Here is an 8,828-nt window from a genome sequence, read left to right as displayed (position 1 = left end):
AAGTGCAGTGAGTGGGAAGAGAATTTAATCACCAAATCTCCCCCTAATCCTCCCCAGAATAGGTTTTTCCTTACAACTGGCAGCAAATAAGTAGCATTTAATGAAATAAAATGTAGATTTATTTTTCAAATATTAATCACATTTTCACTCCTCCCCTCACCCATCCCAGACCAATCACAAACGTCCATTTTGCTAATCCCTTTTCAAATTCTTTTTCACATAGGCTCACTTTGACCAACTGTACTGAATATCAGTGCCTTTATCTGAAATAAATGTTGAAAGGAGGAAGTTTCCAGTTAACTTCCTCAAAGTCTTTAGGTAGCAAGAAAGCCTGTCCATGGTGTTTTTACAGCGCCCTCTTTGAGGACTCTGGTGGGCATGTTGTGTCTTACAGTGCCGGTTGCACAACTGTGTGGGTTTGTCAGAGAAGGGAGAATTTATTATGTGTTTATTGTACTTCCTTCAGCCAGACATTAAAACATGTAAGCAGTCAGGGGTGCCTGGGTGGCTCAGATGGTTAAGTGGCCAACTTTTCGTTTCGGTTCAGGTCATGATCTCCCGGGGCCTGGGATGGAGCCTTGCGTTGGACTCCACACTTGGTGAGGAGTCTGCGCGGTGATCCTTTCCCATTCACACACACACACACACACACACACACTCTCTCTCTCTCTCTCTAATAAAACCTATAAGGAATGAGTATGCTTCTGCATATCCAAGGGATTTTTTTGTTAGCTCGCATGTTCAGGAGGCCCAAGAGCTCCCTGAAGAAGAAGGAACAGAATTAAAGGTCAAACCAATTATGGTTATACTGTAGCAGATAACCGTGGTCAGACTTAGCAAACTGCCCCTGCGCACACCCTTCAATTTCTGACATAATTTTCTTCTTTTTTCAAATTGACCATGAGCACTGATTGATTTGACTGCTTGCATTTTTTAAAGGTCTATTTATTAGAGAGAGAGAGAGAATGTGTTTGTGTGTGTGTGTGTGTGTGTGTGTGTGTGTGTGTGTGTCTGTGAATGGGAAAGGATCACCGCACAGACTCCTCACCAAGTGTGGAGTCCAACGCAAGGCTCCATCTCAGGCCCCGGGAGATCATGACCTGAACCGAAACGAAAAGTTGGCCACTTAACCATCTGAGCCACCCAGGCACCCCTGACTGCTTACATGTTTTAATGTCTGGCTGAAGGAAGTACAATAAACACATAATAAATTCTCCCTTCTCTGACAAACCCACACAGTTGTGCAACCGGCACTGTAAGACACAACATGCCCACCAGAGTCCTCAAAGAGGGCGCTGTAAAAACACCATGGACAGGCTCTAGAGCAAAAACACAAATACTTCCATGGGTCTTCCCATGTGGATAGAGGCTCCAGTTAACACCAATCACATTCTCTCTCCCCGTTTATAATCTCCGTATGGCTTCTGGTGCTGTGGATTAGCAGCTCCTACCACGCATGTATGGATAGAAGCCTGGAGGTTCCTGAGTTTGGATGGCAAATGTCAGTCTATTTTCATAGACTTCTAATTGAAACTTAGACTTTCTTCCAATTAGGAATAAAGGTGACACGCACACATTTTTGTCACGTTACAATTGTTAAAGTGACCTCAAACTACTGCTTATGCTAAGCACAATTTTGAAATTGCATTCATCAGACCCGCTGCTAGATCTTATTTAATGCCATTAACAAAGAGGCCCTTCTACCACTATGCCACAAAGTGGGTTTTCATATTTTGATACCCACATTTCCATGTAGTTGGTTTTCTACTTATCTCATGTATTTTATTTTATTCAGCTAAAAGCATTACTCTTTGAAGGAGTTTGTAGGATCCTCAGACTGCCAAAGGCGTCCATGGCACAAAGCTTAAGAATCCCAGCTCTGGATGGCGACCACAATTCTCAGCAGATCTTTCCGAAGTCAGACATTTTTTCATCTCTCCTTAGTCTTTCCTGCCTCTCTTATCACCTCCCCCAACAACGGCTTCTCACCCTGCAAAACATCCGCACACAAGACTGAACTGCTTTCAGTTTCTTTGATGGCCCAGGCTCCCTCCCCTGGCCCTCCCCCGGCCCTCCCCCGGCCCTCCACCTCATCCTCTCAATTCTCCAACCCATCCCACCCAGCCTGCCACCAGGATAACATTCACACACCCTTCAGGTTCTAGAAAGCCTTCTGTCCAACCCTCCACCTCCCCACCCCCACTCCATGTGGACACCTATATGACTCAGGTCCCTTCACATCTCCAGATGCTCTAGGTGCCCCGGCACCATTCTTACCACCGATGTTGTACAGGCCTGTCAGCTGTCGTCTTCATTAGACTCTAAGCAAGCTCTGTACATGCAGGGACCAAGAAGGCATTGTTCACAGTTCTAGCCCTAACATGTAGCACACTCGGCCCCTTAGAAAGTATTTGTCAATGATTTAATATTTGAGCACATAGAGGACAGAAATTCGTTGTTTTCTGCCTGCAAGACTAATCTAGAATTCTCTTTCCAGTCCTCCAAATTCTAAAATTATGGGATAGTCACTTGCTGCCTGCAAACTGATTATGAACCAGACATGCTTGCCACCACTTCCCCTCTCCTTCATCTCACTCATAATTTCCAAACTCTGTAGAAATGCTCTGGATTAGATTGTCTGATTATTAGCTCATTCTAACTTCTCTTTTATTTACATATCTTTTATGTGCCTAATATCCCAGACATATGCCTGTGCACAGATGAACCAATTGCTCTTGAACTTTCCCATAACTCTGCCTTTGTTAAGCTCACCGCCTTTATACTCCTCCCCTGGGTGAAAGCCTAACACAACTCTCTCTTACATTAGACTCCAAAGTCATTCCCTCAGATGTCTCACAGAGCTCGGCCAATGCGAGGAAGCCTGGAGGCTGTCTGGACAGGGCAGGGAGGGGGGGATGGGAGTTCAATCAGGAAGGGTGTGGAGGAGTGATGCTTTCATTCACATCCTTAGGGGAGTTTTTCAGAATACACATGCTTGTTATTCTCTGCCCCTCAATTCTAGCTCGACAGGTCTAGAGCCAGTGTTGAGGTCTCGATGGTTGAATTCACCTGTGATTCCTGATTCCAGTATTGGTCAATGGTGTGATGCACTCGTAAAAAAAAATACCACGATTATGTATCAGGAACTGATTACTTTTCTTTCTTTCTTTTTTCCTTTATTTATTCATTTGACAGAGAGCAATCACAAGTAGTCAGAGAAGCAGGCAGAGAGAGAGGAAGAGAAGCAGGCTCCCCACTGAGCAGAGAGCCTGATGCGGGGCTCCATCCCAGGACCCCGAGATCATGACCTGAGCCGAAGGCAGAGGCTTTCACCCACTGAGCCACCCAGGCGCCCCAGGGACTGATTACTTTTCTTAACTCACGTTTCCCAGCTGAACCATAAGACACACTCAGTGATTTGCTAGACTACTTTCTCAGTTGTCCCAAGGATGGTACCTAGTGCCATTCTAGGTATAGAGGAGAGACCACACAGATGCTTCAGGGCACTGGCTTAATCCTTTCATGAAACTTGGGATGAAGCAGGCTGTCACAGCAAAAAGTCCCTCCTGTTATGAGAAGAGATAAAAACAGACAAATAATAAATGACAAATTTAATAAGTGCTATGAAGACTATATAGAGTAGTTGAAAAGAGTGGTCTGTGAAGGTCTCCCTGGGGAGATACTTGATCTGAGACCTAAAGAATGAGAAGGAGCAGGTCCATAGACACAGCCAGGAACACAGCATCCATAAAGAACAGTACACACATGAGACCCCCGCTGATAAAATCTTGAGTGCTTGAGGCCACAGAGAGGGGAACGTGGTGAGGCATGGAGTGACTGAGACAACAGGGGTAGGAGACAGGGACAAGACCAGATCATGTAGGGCTCTATAGGGAAAGCTGAAGGCTCTGAATTTTATTGCAAGTGCTATAGAAAAAAAGTGGTGTTATTTTTGTTCCTTCATTACCTAAGTTTTTGTTTGTTTTAGTAAGTATGTAGCAAGGTTTCTATGGGACTACTCTCCTTTCCTTCAATTTCACACTACTTTGTTAGTGTGCAACCTGAGCAGTTGCCCAGGGCCAGCATTCACAAGGACTCCATGTTGGTGTAATGCCCTACATTGCCTTCTAGAAATTCTTGTAAGTTCGGAATAAAGGACTCCGTATTTTCATTTTGCACTGGGCCCTGCAAATATATAGCCTGTCCTGTCCTTCAAACGGGAAAATAAACATCCCTTTGCGTTGTGGGAATTAGGTGAGGAGCACTTGCTGGGGCTTTGGAGCAGCCCCGGGACTGGAGCTCACTCTCGCATGACGCCGAGGGCTGCGGCAAGGCCCTTCGCACACTGGAGTCCGAGCTTGGGACTCGGTCACCCCAAGTCGCTGGTGTCCTTCGCTAGTGACAGAGCCGAGCCGGCCCCGTCCGTGCCTCCCCCAGTCGTGCAGTGCGCGGCACAGACGGCTGACAGGACCCAGACTATTTCCCCGGGACCGTCAAAATTCTGGTCACGGTGCGGTGACCAAACCACTCCCCCATTATACCCCCCCATTTCCTCGGTACAATCACCGCGAGGGGGAAGGCAGGGGGCAAGAAGGCTCCAGGAGGGGAAAAGCCCCTTGACAGATACAGCGAAAGGACTCCGGGGGCAGCAGCCAGCCCCGACCTCCCCCTCCGCCGCAGCTGGGGGGGGGGGTCCGAGCCCGAAGGACGCGGGGCTCGCACGAGTGAGCCCGCCCACCGACGGCGGAGAGGACCGGACGCAGGGAAAGGGCGCCCTCCGGGCCCAGGAGGAACAAAAAGGTGAAAGCGCGACGGCTACGGTCTCCAGCGCCTTCCGGGGCTACAGCACAGCCCTCGCTCCTTCCCAAGTTCACGGGCGCCGCCCCGGCCCGGCCCCCGCCTTCCGTCCCGTCGGGCCTCCCCGCTCAGACTCAGCCCGCTGGAGGGCGCAGGCAGGTGCCGCCCGTCCGGGGCTGGCGGTCGCGTCCCGCCCCCGACCCCCACCGCACCCCCGCAGGCTCGGCGCGGGGCGGACGCTGACCCGCGGCCCTTCGGTGGGAAAATCCCCGGGCCCGCGCCTGCGCACTGCGCCCCGACTCTGTTCGCTTTCGCTTTTCGGTTTCCTCCCAATCCTGCTCCTTCTCGCTCCAGGGCCGTTTCCCCGAAAGCACGTGGGGCGGCTCTTCCGAGCAGCGGCGCCCCTCCCGCCGCGCGCCGGCCGGCGGCCTCGGAGGCGTTTCCAGCCGCCGACAATCTGCGCCTCCCGGGGGGCCGCCGCCTGGGGCGCAGGACTCCGCAGGTGCTCCCGACCGTGTGGACCGTGAATTGAAATGTGCTCCGTGCAAGCACTTGTGCAAACGGGAAGAAAATTCTATAGTAACCCACCGCCCAGAAACTTGAACATCTTCTAATATTTTCCCTGTCTCTCCCCTTTCCATTTCCGACTGTTCCATGATCTACATTTCTATATACCCTCACAGTAATAGGATATTGTTTGTTTTCCTGCATTTAATTTAATTTTATACGTGGATATTTCCCAATAACTAGTCTTTGAAAGCATAACTTTCATATTCTAGCATATGAATATCGAAAATGCGGAGAACCAGGAATGGAAAGATTCCTAGAACTGTAACATCATGGAACTGATGAGTTACTCCAGCGCTTTCAACGTCTCATCATAAAATGTGGTTTCGAGCCTCCTCACCACCCTGACTCTCTTTTAAATAAATACCGGACGAGGGGTGTTCTTACCTGCCATTTCCGATTGAGCGCTAGTGACTTACCCGGTACAGTGTTGAAAAGTACTCCCAAGCCTGGCACCAGAGAGTACCTGTCCTTTGTTGCCTTTTTTTTTTTTTTTAAACCCAAATACAGGTCTTTGCATTTACTCTCTTAAGTATTATCCAGTTGGTGTCCGCACAACATTCTACAGAAGATAACTTAGACTTTTGATTCCGTCTGTGAATTAGGGGGGTATTTCAGCCGGCCCGGGGGTGATCTCAGGGCCTTACAGCACTGACCACAAACACCTCTTACTCACGGTGTTTGGGTAGGCCGCAGTTCTGTCCTGGGGGGTAGGTGCAGGGGGCTCCTCACATCTCTGCTTCTAGGACTCAGGTTGGGGGAGCCACGGCTGCTTGAGCCAGCCCTCTCCCAGTGCAGAGAAGGAGCATACGGACAAGTGGATCACACGGAACATTCGCAGTCCCAGGTTGGTTAGACCTGAGTACCTCCCATCTGCTTATATTCCATGTCGTGGCCAGAGTGAATGGAGGCAAGGAGTGGGAAGGGAAAGAAGAAAAAAAGAAAAAAGAAAAAAGAAAAATAACACAATCTATCAAACATGGTATTAGCAATTTTTTCCAGATTTGTGTCTTTTGCAATGTTGACACAGTTGGTATAGAGATACAGTTTCCTAATCAGGCCGTTCTAAGGGATTCATCACACATTTCACACATTTGGGTTTTTCACTTCTGGATCTCTCATTTTTCTGTTCGGTTTGGTTTTTTATTGAGTTGCTTTTTCAATGGTCAGTATGTTAGCCACACTTACAAAATACATAAGCTTGCCCCCCTGGAACATGGGCTCTTGGAGGAAATAAGGCTCGGACACTTTCAAAACCATAATATAGGGTGTGTGTGGTGATTGTTGACAAAAATGAAACACTCGTGTGTCATATTATTTCAGAGACAAGATTAATGATCACGGGGTGAGGTGGTTCCACAAGGAGAATATAGGATTGGGCTTAGTTTTAACAAAATTGAGTCAAATTTGATAGGTGAACTGAGTAAGGGGCAGGACATGACATTTAGTATGTGCAATACTTGCCAATGGTATGAGCAAAGGGACAGAAACAGGGAAATGAAAAGCTTGGGGATGGAGGCAACTCTATTTTGAGGATAGAGTTTCGTCAGGTAACGGGACAGTGGGAGACAAGGTTGGAGAGAAGGGTAAGGACATTCTGTGGAGGACCCAGACTCACAGTTTGTTTTTACCATAAATGCAATGAGAGTTGTCAAGGCTCTTGAGCAGGTACTGAGTGTATCACTGAGGTTAAGGTTTTAGAGAAATTAATTTGGCAAATACAGTGGAGAGGAAAGGGATGGAAGAAGGTCGTCTCCCTGGTCTCTAGTGTTCCAGTTCTGAAGTGGTGCGAGCTACGGGAGGGTATGGTCAATGACGGTACCACAGAGGAGGGTAAAAACAGAGGGAAGGAGGCATCCATAGAACTTGATAACAAGTTCTGACTCTTCTTAAGAGTCAGATTTTCTCAAACGTTGTCTGGGCCCTTAATGCAGGTGAGTGGGGGGGGGGGGGGGGCATCCTTTCTTACAGAAGGCAGCTACTTTGGTACCAAGGGTCATTGCTATCACAGATCAGTACTGCCTTTGTAAGGGTGAGGATGTGACCGGAAGGAATGTATAGCTGTGGGAAGAGAAGAACTACAATAGAAACACATTTAAGCATATCTGTGGGAAAATAATTACTTTTCCTACCCAAGTTTGCCTTAGTCTTCAAGGCTTGATTCAAGTTCCATCTGCTTGAAGAGCCGGCTTATCTGATGGGTGTACTTCCCAGTAAGATCAGATCTAGGAGCACCTGGGTGGATCAGTCAGTCTGCAGTCAGCTAGGTTATGACTCCAGGTTCCTGGGATGGAGCCTGTACTGGGCTCCCACCCAAGGGGAAGCCTGCTTCTTTCTCTCCCTCTCTCCTGCTTGTGTTCCCTCCCTTGCTGTCTGTCTGTCTCTGTCAAATAAATAATAAAATCTTAAAAAAAAAAAAAAAGATCGAATCTAGGCTGCTGGCCTGTGGGGTGCCTACCTGGGGGAGTGCCATTTAAGCTGAGTTTCTAGCTAAGACATAAAAGATGAGTTAGCCAGAAAAGAGGTTGGGGGAAAGCCGATGTTGCTCCAGGGGGCTTTCCAAATGGAGAACTGCTGGTGAGAAGTCCTGAGTTTGGGGAAAGAGCTGGACATATTCAAAAACTAAGAATGCTGAAGTACAGAAAGGAAAGAGTGGCACAAGATAGGATTAGAGAAAGAGATAGGGAACCAAGGCTTTGTAAGCTATATTTAGAAATTTGAATTCTGTAAGAAAAGCCATCATGGGATTTTTCAAGTTGGCAAACACATGATCTGCTTTGAAATTTAAAAAAAAAAAAAAATCACTCAAACTGCTGCATGGAGAATGGATTCAAAGGGAATTAAAGGCAGGGGACCTGGCTGCCTCGGCTGGTAGGGCAAGCAAGTCTTGATCTCGGGACCTGAGTTCAAGCCCCATGTTGGGTGTAGAGATTACTTAAAAAAACAAACTTAAAAGGGGGCGGGCAACGAAGAGCTTAAGTGAGGCAGCCACTTGGGACTCTACTGCAATTATCCAAATGGGAGAAAAGTGGGGATGGTATGAGACAGAGGGAAGCTGGTGAGGCTGGAGGAACATTTGGGCAAGAAGAGTCAAGAGGCGTGAGCACCAGGCGTGGGAGTTGAGGGAGAAGACGACGTCAGGGAGGCCTCCTGGCGGCCACATGGCGGATCCAGTAAAGGAAGGGCAGGTTTGAGGAGAAAGATGAAGAGTTGGTTCTGAATATAACTAGTTTGCAGACCCGACCGGAGAGCCTCGTGGAACAAGGGAGGGCTGTGCGCGAGGGCGCGGAGTGTGCAGGAGGTGGGACAGGACGCGCAGGTGCGGACAGACGGACGGGTGCAGACAGACGGATGGTGCGGACCGACGGACGGTGCAGACAGACGGACGGTGCGGACCGACGGACGGTGCGGACAGACGGACGGGTGCGGACCGACGGACGGTGCGGACAGACGGACGGGTGCGG

The sequence above is a fragment of the Mustela nigripes genome, chromosome 3 (assembly GCF_022355385.1).
Source record: "Mustela nigripes isolate SB6536 chromosome 3, MUSNIG.SB6536, whole genome shotgun sequence".
NCBI classification, from domain to species: domain Eukaryota; kingdom Metazoa; phylum Chordata; class Mammalia; order Carnivora; family Mustelidae; genus Mustela; species Mustela nigripes.
Note: the sequence above shows the minus strand (reverse complement) of the source record.